At 39.1% G+C, this 24,291-nt stretch overlaps 1 pseudogene; it reads left to right on the forward strand.

Moving 5' to 3' along the window:
* The first annotated feature begins 5,780 nt into the window (after positions 1-5,780).
* Positions 5,781-24,291, forward strand: LOC100389895 (BAG family molecular chaperone regulator 1 pseudogene; annotated as a pseudogene).

Genomic DNA, 24,291 nt, shown 5'->3' on the forward strand with positions numbered 1-24,291 from the left:
AAGTAGAAACTATAATAACATTCACATCTAGAGTGTAAGCTTCTAGAGGTAGATATGATAATGTCTAGGAGTAACAACAGACCAACTGATCCATATATTGCAAAGGACTATCTCAATGTAATGTTTCACCTTGTTCCACAGGTATCAGTACCAAGAACAAACTGGTATTTGTCGAGTTTGGAAAGAACTGACAGAAAACTTTTCAAAGCCCAAAGTTTTTCTCCCACTCTCTTCCCATACCTTTCTTTCTTTGGAAAGAAAATGAAACTTTTTAATCAATTAAATTGACATGTAGTTTATATACACTACAGTGTACCTATTTTAAGTGTGTATTTTGATTAGTTTTGACAAATATATAAACTTGTTTAAGCACCAACACACTTAAGATGCAAAGCATTTCCCAAACCACTAAGTGCTCCCTTGCATCCCATTCTAGTCAATACTCCCCATCTCTAGCCCCAGGAAACCATATCTTCCTTCCGATACTATAGATTAGATTTGTCTTTTCTCAAATGTCATATAAATGGAATCATAGAGTGCATAGTCTTTTGTGCCTGGATTCTTTCCTTCAGCATAATGTTTTTGAGATGCAGACATGTTATGTTTATCAAAAGTTCATTTAGTTTTACTAGTGAGTAATGTTCCATTGTGTGGATATACCACAATTTGTTCATTCACCATTGATGGGAAAATGGTTGTAAGAGAAGGAAATTTGGGGAAAAGATCATGTACATCTATTAACTTCGCTTTATGAATAACAGAAGATGTAAAGAGAGAAAGATTCTTGCTAAAATATTCTTTAACTCAGCAACTAAATCTCTATCTTGTTTTCTCTCTCTTTGGGCCTGTTGCTTTTTTTTTTTTTTTTTTTTTTTTGCTAATTAGTAAAAATTTTATTATAGAAACACAAACCTAAATTACTTTAGATTTAATTAAATTCTCGTTGGCAAATCAAAGCATGCCATATTTACCATCTTTGGCTCAAATATCATCCCTGAGTGACAGGCAGATGGCAGACTGTGTTATCCTCTATCAGTTGAAAAGGAAATCCCTGGAAGTAAATTAACATTGGGCTTTAGCAGAAAGCTGCGACTGCAACTAGGAACAAAATATAGATTTTCAAAGCCAAAAGTTTCTCTCCCACTGTCTTCCTATACCTTTATTCTGAAAGAAGGGGAGTGAACAGAATAGCCAAAGTACTGCCTCCTTCCCCTTGTTCCCACCTCAATTTCCTCTTCTCACTTAAACACAAGCAGCAGGTCTTTAACTTACTTTATATATTGAGTTTTAGGTAAAATTTCATTTGCTAAAATATTTCTCGGGTTAAGAAAAGTATTGAAAACCCATTGAACCAAATCTCATAGGAAAATTAGGATTATTTGTTTTAAAACACAACCTTCAGTAATATAATAATGTCTTTCACTTATATGGCACTTTCTACTTGTTTAAAGAGCTCTCACAGACGTTTCATTTAGCCAGAAGAATAAAGCTAATCAATAAATGTAATTAATTAAGACTATACATTCACAAATGTCTTAAGTCCAATTAACATTTAATTATCCTTGTTAATGGGAAATGGACCAACTTTGCGTGTGCAAGATTCACAAACAAACTAAAAACTTAATTACAGTAAGTGGTTTCTAACTTCTGTCTCATTTAACTTTGGCTGGAAGGACTAAAAAGTATCCACAGTGGTTAAAAAAAATTTAAGGCCATGTTGGCTGGACACGGTGGCTCATGCCTATAATCCCAGCACTTTGGGAGGCCTAGGCGGGTGGATCACAAGGTCAAGAGATCGAGACCATCCTGGTCAACAAGGTGAAACCCTGTCTCTACTAAAAATACAAAAATTAGTTGGGCGTGGTGGTGCACGCCTGTAGTCCCAGCTACTCGGGAGGCTGAGGCAGGAGAATTGCTTGAACCCAGAAGGTGGAGGTTGTGGTGAGCCGAGATCGTGCCATTGCACTCCAGTCTGGGTAACAACAGCAAAACTCCGTCTCAAAAAAAAAAAAAAAATTTAAGGCAATGTATGTGGGTTGCATTTCCTATTTCTTCTGCAAGAGAAAGGTGGTGAAGTAAAATAAGAATATTGAGAACATGCATCTTTTAAACACGCAAAAAATAACTTTCCAAAAAATGACTGCTAAAATTTGATATGATGGTGACACACATTTTTTAAAGTGACTTAAAAGTCTTCCAACGGGCAAATACTAAAACATCAACAACAGTATAGCCTAACTTTGAGATCAAGAAGACAGAGAAGCCATAGATCTAAGCATAGCAACAACTGGTCCCAAGTTGCTTGGACAGTTAGAGTTAATTTTTGTCCTGGCATGGTTGTTAATAGCTCCCTCTTTCACTCTCAGAAATGTTCTGATTTGGATGAAATATTATATGGTCACCCTGCCTATAAAGAAACAGAACTGAAATATGACTAGTATGAAAAAGCATTACTCTTTTTCCCAGTTTTCCTTCCTCAAAATTTGAGCATCTGCTCAAACTGGCTTCTTTATTATTTAAACTATAGATATAATGAGGTTTCCTCTCCCTTCTATTCATTTCAATCAGTGGTTTGAAAACATGGACATTAATTAGAATCACTGAGAAGCTTAAAAATACCAATGTCTGAGAAGAATCTTTGAACAATTAAATAAACATCTCTGGAGGTGGGAGGTAATCATTGATACTGATTAAAAGATTCCCAAACAATTCTAATGTGCAGCCAGGGTTGAGAATCATTGATTCTGACAGTCATCAAATAATTATTTCTATTACAAAGTACCTGGTATTGTGAGTGATATATGAAATTTAATATCTCCTTGGGGATAAAGGATGTCCCTGCCCACCATCCTTGACCGTGGCATACTCCCTTTGGCTCCATCCTCTGGGTAGCCAAAGGGGCTGCTCATTCCTGTTATTTTCTGATCACACAAAGAGAAATAATTCTATTTTTTCCTCTAAAATCTTCATTGCCTGCAATGATAATATAACAAAGCCAAATGAAAACCTCCTTGGGCTGGGATAAAGGCACTTTAAGTGATAGTGATAGAGGCATTTAAAGGGACCTTCAAGTTGGCCACTCATTATCTAATGGAAGCTTTGACATTCTCAAAGCTTAGGGAATTGAAGCTAGGTGGCAGTCCTGCTTAGCAATTAAAGAAGACATCGTAAAGACAACTATAAAGATTCACACAGAAGAAAACCAAAAAGAACTTGCCATTGATTTAACACCAACATGGGGTCAACAGGGCAAAACTAACTTGCTGATGTTCTTTAGATATAGTCTTCCTCATTAAAGCTCAGGAATTCCCCTAAAATTATAGGCAACTCTTAAAGTCTGATACTTCTAAATAGGCTCCATGACCTCTTTACATTCTAGTTTTCTGGAGGTTAACCCCACTTCCTTACTCAAATGTCTGCAAATAGATGCTAGTGAATCATTAATCTTCTATAAAATGAAAGAATATGAGGAAGTTATGGAGACTATTGAGAAGCATCTGAAATGGTAATATTTGTGATACACAAAACCATGACAAGCAGTGACTCTTTTAAAATTTGTCTATAAAGATGTTTACCAAAATATTCACAGTGTTCACCTCCAGGTCAGATGATTTGTGGGGATTTTTATGTTCCTTTTAGTACCTCTCTGTTTTATTTAACTTGTTTTACAAAAAGCATATGCCATCTTATTTAAAAATTTTACTTTTTGTGAGTGTCATAATGCTGTTTAACTCACAAATGTACATTAGTTATTAGATAATTAGCAGCAGATCATGACTGTTTTCTGTCATGTCTATTCTCAGCCCAAGGCCTTCCTCTAATTAACATTGTTAATGGATGATGCTAGTGTGTGTGCATCCCAGACAATCAATAGATTGTGCTTATACTTGCTCTAATTTGAAAAGCTAATCAGCAGTAGATGTTTTGTTTATTTGCTTCTGTTTTAGGGAATACCCAAGATGAGGATAGGGTCTATTGAGTTGTATAGATTTCACAGATTTTAAAGTGTTTAACAAATTATCCCTTAGTTAGAATTTTAGAAATTATAAATGAAATTCCTATATCAGAACTAACAGCTCAGAAAGATTTAATAATTCTAAACACATGTTCATTGAATTATTTGAGTTAAGCACAATACATTAAGGAGTGAAGTTGGGAATACAACTGACAGTAACATTTGAGTATCCCAATGGTCGAGCAAATTCTCTCAAAAATAATGTGTAGTTAGATGTTGAGTGAGATTTTTCTGTTTCCCTGGAATTAAAGTTAAGGCCTAAAGCTGATAATGAAAGACTAATTATTACCCTAAATCTAAGTTTAGATAGCCATCTAGAGTTGAGGTCACCACTCCACTGCAAAGAATATGAACTGGAGATTAAAAAAAGAAAAGAGACTCTACCCTACCCTTCTTAGTATATGCTATGGGAGAACTCAGGGAGAGCCCATGACTCTATATCTGTAAAATAAGCTGTTTTGACCCTTCACCATCACCATCAACCTTTCTCTGATTGACCTGGGGGCAAAGGTTACTTTCCTTTTTCAAAGCCAAGGTGGGTGTTTCAAGAGAATCACTCATAGGGTTATAGATGCCTGTTAGAAAAGGAGACTGGAATTTCACTCCCTCATTGGATGTCTCCTTAGGCCAGAAAACTTACTGGACTGTCCCTGTGCTACTGGAGGAGGGAAATGAGAATTGGGAGCATGTGGCAAGGTAGAGGACTATGAAGCAGAGAGGGTGCCAGGAACAAACTTCACTTAAATTCATGTTTCTTGAGAGGGCCATAAGATAGAGCCCATATGAACAAAAACAAGGTGCAACTGTGAGCCTTAGTTCTGCAGCACTGCTGCAGTATGGGGGGCAAGAGGCTGAGCAACAGAGGAATGTGTTGTGATAGCACCATCTGGGAGATCTAAAGAGATGATCTAGAATGTAGCCCAGAGATAGGAGATAAAATCTATTAAAGAAAAAGTTAAAAGACATGGATGAACACAACTCTTCAAAGAGATAATGGATAAGAATTTTCCTGAATTGTTGACAGACCCAAACTTCATTATAAAATTCTTATAAATCTCAAACAGGAAAAATAAGAAAAATCTACACCTTCATATATTTTAGTGAAACTGTGGATTAACAAAGACAGAAAATATCTGAAGCAACCAGACAGGAGAAGACTAACAAACATTTATAAAAGGATGACTATTAGACTAATAGCCACCATTGAAGCCAGAGGCAGTGGAATATCTTTAATATTCTGAGATTAAATAACTGTCAAATTGGAATTTCATACCCATGGAAACTATATTTCAAGAATAAAAATGAAAAAACTTTTTTTGGACAAAGAAAAAGAAAAGACTTTTGTCAGTAGATCATTAAATTCTGAAGGATTGTCATTCAAGCAGGAGAAAATAATGGTGGATATAAGGTCAGAAATGCAAAAAGGAATAATAATGAATAAAATACAAATTGAGAATGTGAAAAACAAGTGAGTATAAAGATAATAACATCTATTCTTTAAACATAAAAATAAGATATAACTAAAATAAATTACATAGGGACAGCTATGTAAATACACAGGGTGATCATCAGAGATAATACCTGCAGGAAACAGCTACCATGTCTAAGATGGGGTGACAGGGGTGGGAAAACATACAATTATCAGGACCTAGAAGCTTGGAGGCAGGGACCCCAACCTTCTAGGAAGGGGTGCTGCCTGACTGGTCCTAGCATTTCAGGAACTTGAAGAGGCCCTGTAGAGCTGATCCTCAGACCTCTGAAGAATATGTACTCTTGGCGGCTGCTGTTGTCTCTGACTGAAGGGTCAAGATTAGTCAGTTGTCAGAATGCCAAAGAAACTGGAGATAGGAACCAACAAATTGATGTTGCTGGGGCAACGCTGCCAGAAGCATTATGCAAAAGTGAGAAAGAATGGTCTATTCTCCTGCCTTACAAATATCCCTATAGGGCCCCTAGCTTAGTCTGTGTAGTGTTGCTGTAAAGGAATGCCTGAGGGTGAGTAATTTATAAAGAAAAAAGGTGTTCTGGCTTACAGTTAAGTTGGATGTACAAGGAGCATGGTATTAGCATCTGCTTCTGGTGATACCTTCAGGCTGCTTCCACTCATGGCAAAACGGAAAGAGGAGCCATGGTGTGCAGAGATCACATGGCAAGAGAGGAAACAAAAGAGAGGGGAGGGAGATGCCTGGCTCTATTTAACAACCAGCCCTCATGGGAACTAGTATAAGGAGAACTCACTCATTACCATGAGGATGGTGCCAAGACATTCATGAGGGATCTACCCTTATAACCCAAACACCTCCTACTAGAGGCCCTACCTCCAACACTGGGGATTGCCTTTCAACATGAAATTTGGAGGGGACACACATCCAAACCATATAATTCAACCCCAATGCCCCATATTCGTATCCTTCTCAAATTGCAAAATACTATCACCCTTTCCCAACAGTCCCCCAAAACCTTCACCCATTACACCATCAACTCAAAAGTCCAAAGTCTCATCTGAGACTCAAGGCAAGTTCCTTGCACCTGAGTCTGTAAAATCAAATACAAGTTATTTACTTCCAAGATACAATGGTGATACAGGCACTGGGTAAACATTCCCATTCCAAAATGGAGAAACCAGCCAAAAGGAAAAGATAACACACCCCATACAATCTGAAACCCAATAGTACAGACATTAAATCTTAAAGCTCCAAAAAAATTTTTGACTCCATGTCCTACATCTATGGCACACTGGTCTGAGAGGTGAGTGCCCAAGGTCTCAGGCAGCCTGCTTTTGTGGCTTTGCCAGGCTCAGCCCATATAGCTGCTCTCACTGGTTGGAGTTGAATGTTTGTGCCTTTTCTAGGCTGAGGTTGCATGCTGCTGGTGGCTCTATTAATCTGGGTTCTGTGGCTCTACTAGGCAATGCTCCAGTGGGGAATCTCTGTGGGAGCTCTAAGCCCACATTTCGGCTTGGCATCACGTTAGTAGAGTCTTTCTGTGGGACTTCACACCTGTGGCAGGCTCTGCCTGGGAGCCCAAGCTTTCCAACACATTCTCTGAAATCGAAGTGGAAGCCACCAAGCCTCCTTTACTCTTGCATTCTGACAGCCTTCAGGCTTAACACTAGGTGAAAGCTACCAAGGCTTACGGATTGTACCCTCCAGAAGACCCAGTGGCCTGAGCAGTATCTGGGGCCCTTTGAGCTGTGGGTGGAGCCAAAGCAGCCAGGATGTGCGGAGCAGTATCCAAAGGTGGTACAAGGTAGCAGTGCCCCAGGCGTGTCCCCTAAAACTAGTCTGTCCCCTAGGTCTCTGGGCCTGTGATAGGAGGTGCTGGCTCAAAGAATTCTGAAATGCTTTGGGGGCCTTTTCCCCATTGTTCTGACTATTATCACCTGGCTCCTTTTTAGTCATGCTCACCTCTTTAGCAAGTTGATGCACCATAGCACCCTTGGATTCCTCTCCTAAAAATGTGCTTTCCTTCTCTACCACATGGCCAGGCTGCTAATTTTCCAAATTTATATGTTCTGCTTCCATTTTAATTATAAATTTCAAATTTAGATTACTTCTTTGCTGCCATTTGTAAGCTGCTAAGAGAAGCCATGCCACTTCTTAAATGCTTTGCTGTTTTTTAGAAATTTCTTCCACCAGATACCCTAGGTCATCCCTCTTAAGTATGGCTTTCCACAAAGCCCTAGGGGATGGACACAATTCAGCTAAGTTCTTTGCTATGGGGTAACAAGAGTTACCTTGCTCCAGTTCCCAACCCCTCATTTCCATCTGAGACCTTGTAAGCCTGTCTGTATTTCTGTCAGCATTTTGATCACATCCATTTAACCAATCTCCAAGAAATTCCAAATTTCCCCTTGTCTTCCTGTCTTCTTCTGAGCCTTCCAAACTCTTCAACCTCTGCCCATTACCCAGTTTCAAAGCTGCTTCTACATTGTCAGATATCTTTATAGCAACACCCCACTACTTGGTACCAATTTTCTGCATTAGTCAGGGTCCTCCAAGAGGACCAGAACTAATAGTATATAAAATGTATATCATATACATATGATATGTGTGTATATGTATATGTCATATACATATATATTATATATAGTATATCATATACACATATATGTATATAATATACACATATATTATACATACATACATACATACATGAAAGGGAATTTATTAGGGAAAATTGGCTCACACAATTACAAGGTGATATCCCATAACAGGCTATCCAGAAGGGGGAGAAAGATAGAAGCACGGCCTCTAGGGAAGCTGGTAGCATGGCTCAGTCCAAGTCTGTAAGGCCCAAAACCTGGAAAGCTGATAGTGCATCCCCATTCTAAGGCCAAAGGCCTGAGAACCTTGGGAATACTGCTCATTCAAGTTCTAGAGTCCAAAGGTTGAAGAACCTGGTGTCTGATGCCCAAGAGCTGGGGGAGGAAAGGGTGTACTGCTTCAGGAGATAGTGAGAGAGAGCAAAAGAAAGAAGAGCAAACAAGCTGAATACCCCCCTTCTTCTTCCTGCTTTGTTCTAGCAACAATGGAAGACCATTGGATGGTGCCTGCCCACATTGAGTGAGGTTCTTCCTCTCTCAGTCCACTGACTCACATGTCAATCTCCTCTGGAAACAGCCTTACTTATATACTTAGGAAAAATGCTTTACCAGCCATGTAGGCATCCCTCAATGGAGTCAACTTGACACCTAATATTAATCATCATATCCCCTCTTTGGCAAGTCCGAACAAGGAGCCAGTTGGTTGATGAAAAATGTAATTTTCAGGTCCCAGTCCCAGTATCATCCAGTGGAATATAGAAGGGTAGGTTTGGAGCTGAGATATTAATAAATGGAATGTTCATTCAGTACCAGTTTTTCCTAGGTACACCATTTTAATCTGTATATTTAAGGCTCCTTTCATTTCAGCAATGTTTTCTTGATTTATATCTGTGAATTATTTTTATTCTATTGTTCAGTCCTTGGTTGTTGTTGTTGTTGTTGTTTTTCATGTGGGCTACAGATTGGTGAAAATAAACCACCCTGTGTACACAAAATATGGCTAACTTAATTTCCAATTTGTTTAACATGTCATATATAAACCTAACAGCAGGAAGGTGGCTACACAGTATAGCTTAGCTCTGAATTGCTTTCAGAGGTCCTTACCACCACTTCTACTCTTAACAGGGGCTGCCATTGCCCCTTTCTGTACAAGTTGGGGTCCTGCTGGTTCTAAGAAGCTTAACTTCATGTTTGAAATCCAGGGTGTTACTCTGGGAAAACACTAATAATGTCATAAAGATAGCTGTACTTTCCTCATTCCAGACCTAATTTAGAATCTCAAATCCTCTTTCCTAATGTCTGAGAAAAGAAATCCAAATAAAAACAAAACATATTGAAGATGAAAAATAATACGGTGACTAGTTTTAAGAATCTTTTATTTCTGGTTCTATTTAGGGCTCTTGACTAACAAACTTGTCCCCTAATCTTTACCTTTATAGATATCAAGAGGGACTGGGCACATGAAGTCCAATTGAAGGTTGTTTTATCTGTATGCTGATGCAAACTTTAGTGCACAGAAACCAAAAATTAGGTCTGTAAATTGCATTTTGTTTTAGGGTTATTGCTTCCCTCCATGCTGATGAGTGTTGTGGGTGGATTTGTGAGCTCTCACTGCTAGTTAAGCATCTGCTATTCATCATCCTGATACAGTCATCTTTTGCATTTTACTTTTCAAATGGCAAGCTTCATCTGAAATTAAACACTTTTTACTAGAGACACTATTTGACTCATGATTTGACAGATTCTAAGCTTAAAGGGAATCAGGGGTCTGATAATAACGTCAGCTACAGGAAGCTGTCATGAACAGGTTTACTTACTTGACTGGAGTCCAAAATGAAAGGGAGAATATGAATATTCTCTTGACCTCACTCTCTTCTGGTGACACTTTAGATCTGGCTCCATCAATTTATATTTTCATTACACCTGGTTTACTGGCCCTTCCCCTTACTTATGTTTTTAGGTCTATCCTATATTAAAAATAATTATATCCTGCCTCCCACGAGCTGCCAAACTCACTGCACTCAAACTTCTTGAAAGAATTCTCATAATCTCACCATTTATCCTCTTGAAATGTGGATTTCATTTCTGCCATCTTTCTGAAACCACTTACCAGTGTCACAGATAACCTACTAATTGTAAATCCAATTGCTATATTCTTCTTCCTATTCCTCTCCACCTCTCTCCACCTTTTGATGTTCTCCTCAAGCCTCTCTTCTCCTGAATTTTATGACACTGAAGGCTCTTTGTTCTCCTAATTCTGGATACTCCTTCTCTGACTTTTGCACTGATTTTCTTTCTCCTCTTGCTTCTAAAGGCTCTCCAAGACTCTGTCCTTGGTTCTTATTTTTTCTTTGTCTTGAACCTTGATGAATTAATCAAAGTCCATTGTTTTATCTACGAAACCTATATCTCTTAATTCAGTTATTTCTTCAAGCTCTATTTATACGTTCACAGCTTCCTAATGGACATTACTCCCTGTATAATCCAACAGAATATCAAACTCAACATGTCCAAAGTAAATTCATTATGTCCTCCCAGAAATTATCTCCTTTTCCCGAAAGCTCAAAGTCTATTCTTTGCTCTTCCCAGTATCTAATCAATTGCCAAATTTGTAAGCTCTCTGCCTTTGCAACATTTGCATTTGCCCGTTATTCCATTCTCACTACCACTACCCTACTCCCAATCCTCACAGTCATTCATATTGTCTTTTCTAATAATCTTCTAATTTATCTTTCCCTTTCCCTCATTCCTTTCCTACTCTAACTCATCATATCCAACAAAGTCAAATTAATTTGCTAAAGGAGTGCAATGATCACTCATCTGCTCAAAAACCTTAGTAGTTCCTACTTCTTTTTTAGCTGAGTGAAAATTTACCATTCCTATGTTTAAGTTCCTTTGTGATCTATCCCAGTCCATCTACGCTTGGCTTCTACCATACCCTATAAGAAAACGGAATTATCTGTTGTTCCCTAAACCTGTTCCCAGATTTCCTACTTCCATGCCTTTTCTCATGCCACTACCCTCATCTCCGGTTGTTAAAATCCTGACCAACATTCAGTATCATTTTGGATGTCTTCTCTTGTAAAGACCTGGTTGAAACTTCTGACAACACCCCAGCTGAAACTTCCATTACAGAAATTATTATATTGTGCATTTGATGACAGTTTTCTGTGTACTTGTTTTATGTCACTAGTCAGACTGGAACCTTTATGTTTTACTGAGTAACACATTGGACAGTGTTAGTGCTCCAGACAGGTTCCTTCAGATTGTTTTTGCCATTTTACTATATGTGTCCTTCATCCACTGATTTCAGTGTTCTTTGAATTGCCACGTTTCAGTGGGGTCTTCTTTGAAAGCTTCCCTTAGGCTATTGGAGCTATTTTGCCCACAGGTCAGAGGATTCGTTCTGGAAGTTTCCATCCCTCACCTCTACATGGGGGTGGCTGTTAACCAATGGCTAGAGAAGGTGGGAGTTTGAAAGCACAACTGCCTGATCTCAGGATGATATAACTTGGAGGCCTCACACTACAGAATTTCCCTGCAGGATCAGGCTGAAATTACCTCTTACAGAATGTCTGCCAAAATTCTGCCCTTGCTGCTTCTCCTCTGCTCATCTCATCTTCCTATCTCTCAGGGTCTGCTGCTGGGGAACCATGGCTAGGAAAAGTCATGTTTTAGAGTACTCGCCATGTGTCAGGCACCATGCTAAATGTCTACGTATATAATTTCCCTTAATTTAATCCTCTCAACCACCTGGAGAGCTAATTATTATTCTGATTAATAAATGAGTGAACTGGCCTTTGAAGAAATTAAGATGAACTATTTTCAAGGCTATATAGCTAGTAAGTGGCAATGCCAAGAGTGCAAACAAGGCTTCAGAGGCAGCTCAGCCAACCAATTTTCTATACTCCTTCTGAAACTACTTCATGAAGAAGAGACTTCTAATATGGCCCCCCATGAGCCCTGTTTCCTGGTATTCACACCCATGTACAATTCTCTCCCCTTGAGTGTGAGCTGGACCTAGTAATTTGCCCCTAACAAATAGAATGTGGCTAAAGTGATTTCACTTCCATGATTAGTTACATAAGACTGGCTTCTATCTTGCTAGCAGGACATTTTGCTGGCTTTGATTAGTAAAGTTGCTCTGTTGGATAAGCCCATGTGACAGGGAATTCAGAGTGGCTTCCACCCCAGAGTCAATGAGGAACTGAGGCTCTGAAACATGCCAGCAACCACATGAGTGAGCTAGGAAAGGAGTCCTTCCCTGCTGCAGCCTTGAGACAAGACTGCAGCCATAGTCAACATCCTGATTGCAGCCCATGAGAGACTTTGTGTGAGGGGGCTCAGATAAGCTGTGCCTGGATTTCTTACCCACAAAAACTAGGAGATAATAAATTATATACATAAAACATATATATCAAATATGACATTATTTGAGATAGGGACTCGCTCTGTCACCTAGGTTGCAAACCTCCATCTCTGGGGTTCAAACTATTCTCATGCCTCAGCCTCCCATGTAGCTGAGACTACAGGCATGCATTACTGGCTAATTTTTGTATTTTTAGTAGAGATGAGCTTTCACCATGTTGCCCAGGCTGGTCTTGAACTCCTGACCTCAAGCTATTCACCTGCCTCTGCCTCCCAAAGTGCTGGGATTACAGGCATGAGCCACCATGGCCAAGCAGTGTGTGACATTTTTTAAAAGCTTCTTGGAAAACAGAGAGTCAACCTTGTTATTCAGTGTAACACTTGCAACCTCCAGCTCTGTGACTTACCAATAGATGTTAACTAATAATCTATCACCTCTGCTGATTTTTCAGTCCAATAAACTTAGCTAGAATGGTGATGATAAACTGCTTGAAAAGCATTAACTTTCCAGTGTGATAGGTACTTGATACCCTTAGAACCAAGCCAACAACAAATAAATTACCAGTGAAGATTGGGTAAAGATATTATTTTAATGCATCCAAAATGAGCCTTTGGTTTTCTGCTTGTTTCAATCAATTAATCAATCAATAAGGGACAGTACAAATTGGGCACCAGCTGGCTTGTTGCTCAACCATAAGCAAAGCTGTGTTCAGCACCTCCCAGTCAACTGCATGTTTTCCAACGTGTGCCTCTTTCTGCCCTTGCATACTCACCCACATAACAGCACATTGTCATGTAAATGGAAATCAACCAAAGATGTTTTTCCAACTCTTTATTCCTCTCGTTGCCATGGAATTACAGATCAAAAATCAGAGAAGACAGATGTAAAATAGAAAAAGATGCAGCCCTCCAACTACCTCAGCTGCCTAAAAGCATCCTTTGAGTAGGCAAGAAAAGGTAATAATGGGATGGATGACATTGAGCGACAGTCAGCCATGATGATGGTAGGAGTAGAAAAAAGCTAGAAGACAAAGGCAAATGCATAATGTCCCTTGACCCACAGGGAAACATGCACATCCTCCCCATCCCTTTCATACAGTGGTTAGCAATAACTTGGGCAAACAACTGTCCTGATTTGTCAGAAACTATCCTCATTTTAGCACGGAAAGTCCTGTGTTTCTGCAAATAGCTCAATCCCAGATAAGCCAGAATGGTTGGTCACCCTAGTAACAACCATTAACTCCAAAGGGCTCATTTCCATTGACGTATGCTTTTTAATTCGAAGAGTCAATAAAAAGATGTCTTCTTAAACTTTTCTCTTTGAAAGCTATAAATATTCTATTGGCAGAATTCATTAAAAAAAAATCTGTTTTTTTGAGACAGAGTCTCGCTTTGTCACCAGGCTGGAGTGCAGTGGCACGATCTTGGCTCACTGCAACCTCTATCCCTGGGTTCAAATGATTCTCCTGCCTCAGCCTCCCAAGTAGCTGGGACTACAGGCACACGTCACCACACCCAGCTAATTTTTGTGTTTTTAGTAGAGATGGGGTTTCACCATCCTGGCCAGGCTGGTCTCGATCTCTTGACCTCCTGATCCACCCGCCTCGGCCTCCCAAAGTGCTGGGATTTCAAGCATGAGCCACCAGGGCTGGCTGAATAATTTTTTTAAGGTAGTGCCATAAATTCTATTCCTCCCACAAAAAGTGAAAAAATACATTAGAAGGTTTTACTAATTATACTCTGCTATTATATTTGAGCTGAAAGGTGAGGCAAGGAGATAGGAGAGTGAGTTTGGAAGATACAAAGCTATCAAAAATACAGACTAAGGGTGTATTAAAACTTGCTGGTACATTATTAATTGATAAAATCATTTGGCTGAATGCAAAGGCACAGTTAGATATGTCAGTAGTAACTCTTTAAAGTCTAAATATTTGGACCCTACAGTTTGCAAATTTTACAGCTAGAAGACACCTTGGAGGTAATCTAAACCAAACTCCTGCTTTTTAGACCGCATTCAAAGAAGCTCAAATTTGCATTTTGCTGCCTGTTACAAAATACAGCTTTGGGGAGATCTTAATAGTTGTTACATGATAAAAAAAGGTTCCTTGGTCACATAAGTTTAGGAAATATCAATGTAAGCAATGTCAAACAAGTTTCTTGACTGCAGAAATTTCCTAGGCATTTTATATGCTTGCAATCAGCTACTCTCATTCAAATATGTACATTAGAATCACCTGGGAAACTTTTAAAAGCTACAATTGACTGGGTCCCACCAAGATCTAGGAAATAGAATATTACTCTCTGGATATTTCTGTTGCTCACCCTGATTAAGAATCACTAGCTGGCTGGGCATGGTGGCTCATGCCTGTAATCCCAGCACTGTAGGTGGCCGAGGTGGGTGGATCACCTGAGGTCGGGAGTTTGAGACCAACCTGGCCAACATGGAGAAACCCTGTCTCTACGAAAAATACAAAATTTAGCCGGGTGTGGTGGCACATGCTTGTAATCCCAGCTACTCGGGATGCTGAGGCAGGAGAATCACTTGGACCCAGGAGGTGGAGGTTGTGGTGAGCTGAGATCATGCCATTGCATTGCAGCCTGGGTGACAAGGGTGAAACTCCATCTCAAAAAAAAAAAAATCACCAGCTATATACCTGAGCGCTCTATTCTGTTCCATTGGTGTATGTGCCTGTTTTTTATGGTAATACCACACTGTTTTAGCTACTACAGCTTTATAATATATTTTCAAGTTAGGAAATGTGATGCTCCAGTTTGTTCTTTTTAAGATTGCATTGAATATTTGGGGTCTTTTGTGGTTCAATATGAATTGGTTTTTTTTCTATTTCTGTGAAAAAAATTATTGAAATTGGTTCAATATGAAGTGGGGGTTGTTTTTTCTATTTCTTTTTTTTTTTTGCAGCAGGTTTAAAAAAAATATTTATTATACTTTAAGTTCCAGGGTACATGTGCAGAAAGTGCAGGTTTGTTACATAGGTATACAAGTGCCATGGTGGTTTGCTACATCCATCACCCTGTCATGTACATTAGGTATTTCTCCTAATGCTGAGGAATGTTTTACTTCCAATTAGGTGGTCAATTTTAGAGTAAGTGCAATGTGGTGCTGAGAAGAATGTATATTCGGTGGATTTTGGGTGGAGAGTTCTGTAGATGTTTATGAGGTCTGCTTGGTCCAGATCTGAGTTCAAGTCCTAGATACCCTTGTTAATTTTCTGTCTCATTGATCTGTCTAATATTGACAGTGGAGTGTTAAAATCTCCCACTATTATTGTGTGGGAGTCTAATTCTCTTTGTAGGTCATTAAGCACTTGCTTTATGTTTCTGGGTGCTCCTGTATTGGGTGCATATATATTTAGGATAGTTAGCTCTTCTTGTTGCATTGATCCCTTTACCATTATGTAATACCCTTCTTTGTTTCTTTTGATCTGTGAATTCATAGAAGTAGAGACTAGAACAGTGGTTACCAGGGACTGGGGTAAGGGTAGGGGAATGACTGGGAAGAAGTTTGTCAAAGGATACAGAATTTCAGTCAGACAGGAGGCATAAGTTCATGAGTTTTATTGTAAAACATGGTGACTATAGTTATTAATGTACTGTATTCTTGAAAATTGCTAAGAGGTTAGATTTTATGTTCTCACCACAAAGTATGCGAGGTAATGCATATGTTAATTAGCTCAATTTACCTATTGCACATTGCATAAATATTTCAAAACAACATTTGTACATGATAAATATATACAATTTTTGTCAATTAAAAATTAAAATTGGCCAGGCATGGTGTTTCATGTCTATAATCCTATCACTTTGGGAGGCCAAGGTGGGGGGATGGCTTGAGCCCAGGAGTTCAAGATCAGCCTGGACAACATGGTAAAATTTTGTCTCTATGAAAAATACAAAAATTAGCCGGGTGTGGTGGCATGTACCTGTAGTCCCAGCTACTTGGGAGTCTGGGAGGCAGACACTGCAGTGAGCTAAGACTGTGCCACTGCACTCCAGCCCGAGTGAGACTGTCATAAAAACAATCAAAATTAATTAATTTTAAAAAGAACTAGTGGCAGCTGGGTACGGTGGCTGATACCCATAATCCCAGCACTTTGGGAGGCTGAGGTGGGTGGATCATGAGGTCAGGAGATCAAGACCATCCTGGCTAACATGGTGAAATCCCATCTCTACTAAAAATACAAAAATTAGTCAGGCATGGTGGCACATGCGTGTAGTCCCAGCTACCTGGGAGGCTGAGGCAGGAGAATCACTTGAACCCAAGAGGTGGAGGTTGCAGTGAGCTGAGATCATACCACTGCACTCCAGCCTGGATGGCAGAGTAAGGCTCTGACACCCCCCCGCCACCCCCAAAAAAAAACTACTGGCTAATATGTACTGTGAATCTATGAGAGGAAAAAAAAGTCTGCAATATTTTCTAACCTTATTTGACAATATATGTTTTCCTTCCTTCCTTCCTTCCTTTCTTCCTTCCACCCCCTTTCTTTCTTTTTGTTTTGCCTTTGGAAGATACTGATTTATATTTGAGGCTTTATTTGTTTGATCAACAAGTGAAAAATAGAAAATTATTAATTATATCTCTAAATATACTTTATTTAAAAACAGATTAATATGAAAAATTTAAATCATATGGAGAACTAAGGAGAGGAGAATAATAAACTCTTTGGTACTATCACTTAGTTTCAACAGTTATAAACACATGACCATCTTGATTCACTATATTCTCACCTACTTTCCTTCTCTCCCTGCCACAGGATTCTTTTGAAACAAACCCCAGATAACAATATTATTTTATTCATAAATACTTGAAGATCTATCTCTAAAAGATTAAACATTTTAGAATATAATTATAATACTTTTATCACATAAAATTAATAATTATTTAATACTGTTAAATATTTGGTCAGTATGCAAATTTATAAGAATTGACAACCTCATGATAATGAATCTTCCTAACCTAGAACATGTTATGTCTTTTTATTTGTTCATGTGTAATTTTGTAAATTTCAGCAATGTGTTTTAGTTTTTCTCATGTAGGTTTTGAAACTTTTTAAAGTAAGTTTTCCCCTAGGTATTGTATTTTACTAATTTTGGTTTATGTTTTGCCATTTTAAATGACATCTTCTCTTTCGTTATATTTTCTAACTTGTCATTACTTGTATATGTGAATTTTAATCAGCTTTATTAAGGTCTAATCTACATGTAACAACACGCACAAATTTTAAGTACACTGTTCAATGAGTTTTGGTCAAAAGTATATACCCATTTAACCACCAACCTCACTGATTTCTCAATGTTGATTTCATAACCTGCTAACTTACTAAATTCCATGTTCTAATATATACTCTCAAAGTTCTTACTAGCTTTAGTCAATTATTAAAAAGGTATCACACTCCAATTCCTGTTTTTGGTTTTGCTTTTTACTCTAACCCACCATGCCAAAAAGATTTTTCTAGTCAATGTTGTAATAGAAATAAATTCAATGTCAAATTGTGACTGATCCTAGAGATTTAAATTGTAATTACAGGCATAAAGAAACATGATCTTCTTTACAACAGGTGTCATGCTAAATACAAGTTTAGTGTTGTAAGCAGCTAATAATAATTAGAATGTGAGCTGACTCAAGAATAGATATCCGGCTCATTAATATTTGCTTCAGAGAAATAGGCTCAAATGTTCTGAGTAGGTACATACCCTGGCCGCTTAGATGAAAAAGTTTATGGCCAAGCCCAGCACTAAGGCTATCATTACTCAGAGAACTCCATGTGACCCCTAGCTGGAAAAAAATGTGTTTACCAAGCCCCAGCTGTTATATTTATGAATGTTTGGGAAGCTGCAATGACTGGCATTGGTCTCAGTGCCCCTAAAATGTGATGAGTTTATTTGAAAGTTGCAAGGCAGGCAACTCACTCATCTAGATGAGACTAGGAGAAAAGCAGTAGCTTTTCATGGGAGTAGGAGCTTTCCAGGCTGAGTATCCTTTGAGGTCATCAACACCCTGAGGTTAGTCTGGTACCTAACTAGAAGCAAGGTAATGAGCAATATATAGAGCAAAGGTGGTAGGGGCGGAAGGGTGAGGCGTGCTGGTTGGAAGAAAAAAATGGGTTATTCCAGAAGCTCTCAGAGCTGATAGAGACTGTAACACATAATTTAATACTTGACCCTTGTCTTTATATGAGGTTTTGAAAAAGTGGACCTTGAGCAAGGATTTGAGTACCATTAGTTTATTGGATGAGGGGATATAATCTCAGGGAGCATGGTAAAAGAAAAGAAGGAAAATCAATACTCCGGGTGTAAATGAAAGGGTTACTACTGTGGACAACTGGGGCTCAATGTCAGTGGCCACCTTCTGAGATATTGTGTAAAATATGCCTCGGAAATGTCCTGCCGATTGCTGAGGATGCTCAGATATGTATCCACTCATTTTCATCCCTAGTTGGTTTAGGGTTGCTATTAGGGAAGGGGTAGAAGTTAACACTTAATACTTCAGGCCTACCCTACTGGCAAACCAAGCGTGCTTCTATAGCCAGAGAGTGCCCTCTGGCAAAGAACTGTATGGGTGTGGGAATTATTTACAGGAAATATCTAGGGTAGAGCAAGAGGATAGGAGAGCTACAATTTTCTATTGCTTATGTTGCTCTCTGATTGTTTTTTATGTGTGAGTTTCACAGCAATGAAAACTCATTGCAGGGGTCACAGCTTATATTTGTGTTGATTCCCCCCATAAATTCTAAATTCTGGAGAGCTCCTTGCCACTGAAAGATTAAATCCATTAAGCCCTCCATGATCGGGGGGCCCTGCCTTCCTCTCCAGGCTTTTCTTTACAGTCCACTTTCCCATCCCAGGCATCCCAGTCATTCCTCAAGTGGCTTCTCTCTGCGTAGAATATCCCTTCCTCCCTTGTCCAATGGGTCAACACTGTTAATCTGTCAGGATCAGCTGGGTTGCTCTTCTTACTTAAAGTATTCCAACTTTTCCCCAAGTAATCATGCTTTCTTTTGCAAACCACTACCTGATTCTTAATTCTCCCATACAATTTATCGTATTGTACTGAAGTCCTGCCTAACAGAATGTGAGCTTATTGAGGAAACACAGATCAGTGAGAAATGTGTCTTTATCCAAAGCACCCAGCTCAGTGCCTGCTATGGAGTCAATGCTCAATAAATATTTTTGGAATGAATAAATGAATGCTACCAATAGATACTTTCTGACTAAATGAAACAAGGAGTTAGACATACCCTCTTTGGATACCCTAAAATACCTCTCAAATATTTGTAGATAGAATGTGTGGTCAGGAAGAATATTCCCCAGAATAGTGTGTCAACGTCCTTCAGCCAAAGATGACCAGGAACATGGCTACAATTCAACAACATGGGTTTTTACTTGTTGCAGTGAGAGGAAACACACATCATGGGGGACCTTACAGTGTCTCAGTAAGTCTGTTAGAAAGAAACTATTAGAGAATTGGGGCTTTGCGTGACTGATAGGGGAGAGAAACAAAGAAGCAGGGATTTGCTCTTGATCAGATGCTGTCAGAAGTGGGGCAATCCTATGATTGGGTCTATTGTGAAAGGCATAGTAGCTCTGATTTTGTCTGTGCTTAGACAAAATTATGAAGTGACCTTGTTTTGTTTAGTTTTCTAATGGTCCCAGGGTATCTTTATCTGTGTTTGGTATTCTGTGAGATTGTTTATGTCCCACAGGAAAAAAAATGGCCTGGCTGTGAGCATGTGGTCAGCTTGTAATAATACTGAGGTATAACTGTGAATGTCAGATAAGTTCTGAACATCAGGAGATGGTTTTTTTGTGATGGTGAGAGTAAGACCAAAAAGAATAAGATTCTATGTATAGGTACTGATAGCACTCACAAGTGTGAAATGAGAGCTGAATAGAAGTAGAGACTAAAACCGAAAAGCAAACTCGATCTTCCATCATGCTCTGTGACCTTTCAGGTTGAGAACAGTCTTAAATCCTGAAGCTCTGCATAGTCCCAAATGTATATAATGGCTAAAAAATTGATTTTTTCCAACAGAAAAGCAAGCAGCACAGATCCTCCTTTGAAGATATAAACCATAAGGCCTGAAAAATTAAAATACTTAATCCAGCAGCAATATCACTTGTGTAGCAATAAAATAGTAGGATTTCCTTTTCTTTGCCACCTTGTTTTAGCTATCACCTCTTTTAAAAAATTGTTGACATCCTTTTGGGGGATAAGAGTTAGATAACAAATCTGAAAGTATATAATTTATGTTTCAGAATAAAAAAAGAATATGAAATTTTCTGCTGGTTAAATTGTTCATGAAGCTCTGTAACTGGAAATCTAAGTCCAAGTGGTCACTTAAAAACCATTACACTATTTATTCAACAAATTGTTTGAGGGCACTTAGTATAAGTTAGGTACTATGCTAAATATAGGAGTTACAAAGATGGCTAAAACAAATTCTTGTATTAGAAGAGCTTACGGTCTAGCAGAGGAGACAAATGATCACTGACAAAAAACAAAGCCACTAACTCTCTGTTAGAGCGTTCACCCTTGGCAAAAGGAATTGACATAACAGTTCCTAGACACAGGGAAAGTATAGCCACAAGCAACTGGGTCCCAATAAATAGCCAGTCTGATCTAAATTATCTGAGATTGATTTTGGAGGGATTATAATTTCAGACTTACAGAAAAGTTGCAATAATAGTACAAGAACTCCAGTTTACATTTTATACTTATTTGCAAGTAAGCTGGAGATGTACCCAGCTACTCCTAAATACTTTAGTGCGTGTTTTCTTTTTTTTTTTAATTATTTCCATAGGTTTTTAGGGAACAGGTGGTATTTGATTACATGAGGAAGTTCTTTAGTGGTAACGTGTGAGATTTTGGTGCACACATCACTTGAGTACTATACACTGAACTCAATTTGCGGTCTTTTATCCCTTACCCCTCTCGCACCCTTCCCTCTGAGTCCCCAAAGTCCATTCTATCATTCGTATGCCTTTGCATCATAGCTTAGCTCTCATTTATGACTGAGAACATACAATGCTTGGTTTTCCATTCCTGAGTGACTTCACTTAGAATAATAGTCTCCAGTTCCATCCGCACTGCTGCAAACACCATTAATTTGCTCCTTTGTAGGGCTGAGTAGTATACATACACTGATGGGCATTTGGGCTGGTTCTATATTTTTGCAATTGTGAATTGTGCTGCTATAAACATGCGTGTGTAAGTACCTTTCTGTAGTGTGTGTTTCTAAAAAGGAAGAAAATTCCCCTACCTAACCACCATGGAATTACTCAAGTCAGGAAGTTTATCATTGATACAATACCATTATCCACTCCATGGTCCATTTTCAAATTTTATCTCAATGTCTTTTATAGTATTTTGTTTCCATACCCTGCTCCAATCCAGGTTCATGCATTTAGATGTCATTCTGGTTTTTTTAAGTCTTTGTTAACCTAGGGTAATTCCTCAGTCTTTTTGTCTTTCTTGACCCTAAACACTTTGAGAATTCCAGGCCAGTTATTTTGTAGAATGCCCTTCAATTTGGATGTATGTGACGTTTCTCATTATGATATTCAGGGCACAAATTTTTAGCAGGAATACATGGTTGATTTAAAATCCCAGAATAGCTGCCTCTACCCACGTCTCCCTCACTTTGACCTGACATTGTGCACAATTGGGAAGCTTTTGAGGTTTCCTGGCGAAATTCAGACTTTTATCTGCTTTCTCCTACGATCTCTAATTTAACCATCAGGATTGCTAAAATCCTGAGGAGAATGTCTGCTTCTTGGGGAGTTTACACTCAGCAGAAAGCTTATATTAATTAAAAACTCATTCCTAATGTGTGTCCCTCCCCACCCCAATACCCCAGGGATTAGTACCTGCTTCATTATTATTGTGATGAATAAATTATTCATCAGGATGGCTAAATGGCTTACAGAGATAAATAACACGACATGAGTGTAATAAAGACACTCCCCTTTTCTAAATAAGTAGCACTTGTAACTCAACCTGTAAGACTGCACTTCTTTCCAGAGAGGAAGAGTCCTCTAAATGGTATCTGAAGAGCAAGAGCTTTAAACAGGCCCTTGTGCAAAAGAGTTCAAGGCCTCAGTGATGCCTAGAGTTCTGATCGTGCCAATTCAGTCCCTGCTCCCTCACTCTGGTATATCCAAGGCTACCACAAAGTGGAAGGAGGAGGATGTGTGAGCGAAGAGTGAGTGGAGAAGACTTCCAAGAATTGGAAACTATGTAGACTAGTAGCCGGCAGTCAATTCGTTTTAGTTCTGAAATGACCCCTTTGTGCAGCTTGTCTTTCCTGAGAAAGAGGCTAAAATGCTGCCATGGCTGCTTTTTAGCAGTATAGTGATTAAAACAATTAATTCTAGGGCCTAAATAAGATGGCTCTACTTATTTGGTTGAGGAAAGAGTGATCCTCCTTCATTTTCTTCTTCTCCCCTCCTACTGACTGAACATCATATGAAAAAATGAGCAAATTCCTACATTTTACTTCCTATTCCTATAGAAGCTATTTAGAGGGAGGAATGATCATTAAAGGAGATTCTAGAATCTGAAGTTATCTGTTTTTCTGAAATTGGGAAGCAAGCTTAAGATGTTATTAGCATAGCTCAGACACAGTTGATAAAAGTAGCTAACATCTATTGTGCATTTAGCATGTGCTGGGCCATAGCTTAAGTGCTTTTCATGGTTTGTCTCATTTAATCATCACTATGATCTAGGAGTTGGGTAGTGTCATGATTATGAGCATGTATGTCCAGTTTTTCATATGAATAAGCTGGTACTGAGAAAGGTGAAGGGACTGGGCCAAGGTGAGTTAAAATGGAGGTGGGATTTAACCACAGGTAGTCTGGCCCAGAGCCTACTGCTCAACCACTGTGCTATCTGCCTTCCAGTTTCCATTTGCCCACAGTCTAGTGGGTGCCACAACAGAACTAAGAGAAGAAGATGAATCCAGACTGGAAGTGGTTGGGCTCCTGGCTAGGCCAGGAGCTTCACCAGTTGGAGACCCTGGACCCCCCGGACAAGGTTGCTGCAGATGAAGAAAAAAATCCAGCCCTGCTCAGCCTGGAGTGAAAAGATGACCAGGTGGTCGTGGCAGCCGAGCTCAGTGTGACCGTCACCCACAGCAATGAGCAGCATTATCTTCATGTTACCTGAAGCAGGACAGCGGTGAACCAATTGCCCAAGACCTGACCCAGGTTGTTGCGAGAGGCCACAGGGGTTCCACTGTGTTTTCAGAAACCCATTTTTAAGGGAACATCTCTGAAGGAAATGGAGATAGTTTTGTCGGCATTTGGAATACAAAATGGTTGCCAAGTCACGTTAATTGGGAAAAAGAACAGTCCCAGAGGCAGAGGTTAGACTAAATAAATTAAAAGATTTGGAGAAGCCTGTGAAGAAAGCTGACAAACTGTAAGAGTTGAATAAATAGCTAACTGGACTTCAGCAAGGTTTTCTGGGCAAAGATTTGCAAACTGAAGCTCTCTGCAAACTTGATAGGAGAGGAAAAGCCACAACTAGTTTATGAAGATCTTGGAAGATCCTGATCTTGAAACTGATCCTTCCAGAAAATTTCAAAGACAGTAGATCAAAAAGGAAAGGTTTGGTAAAAACAAGTTCAGGTGTTCATAGCTGAGTGTGGTACAGTGGAGCTGAACATCTGCCAGGAGACCCAGCAGCTACAAACTTGGCCCGGGCCGAGTAAGGTGTGGCAGAAAGAGGCTGTGCTGCTCTGAAGGACAGTACCACCAGCTCTGCCCACTCTGGAGAAGAATTTACCTGATTTCTTCTAGGGACAATTGGCCTATTGCCAATTTTCCTACTCCTACCTCAGTTTTC

This window comes from Callithrix jacchus, chromosome X, assembly GCF_049354715.1.
Source record: "Callithrix jacchus isolate 240 chromosome X, calJac240_pri, whole genome shotgun sequence".
Taxonomy (NCBI): Eukaryota; Metazoa; Chordata; class Mammalia; order Primates; family Cebidae; genus Callithrix; species Callithrix jacchus.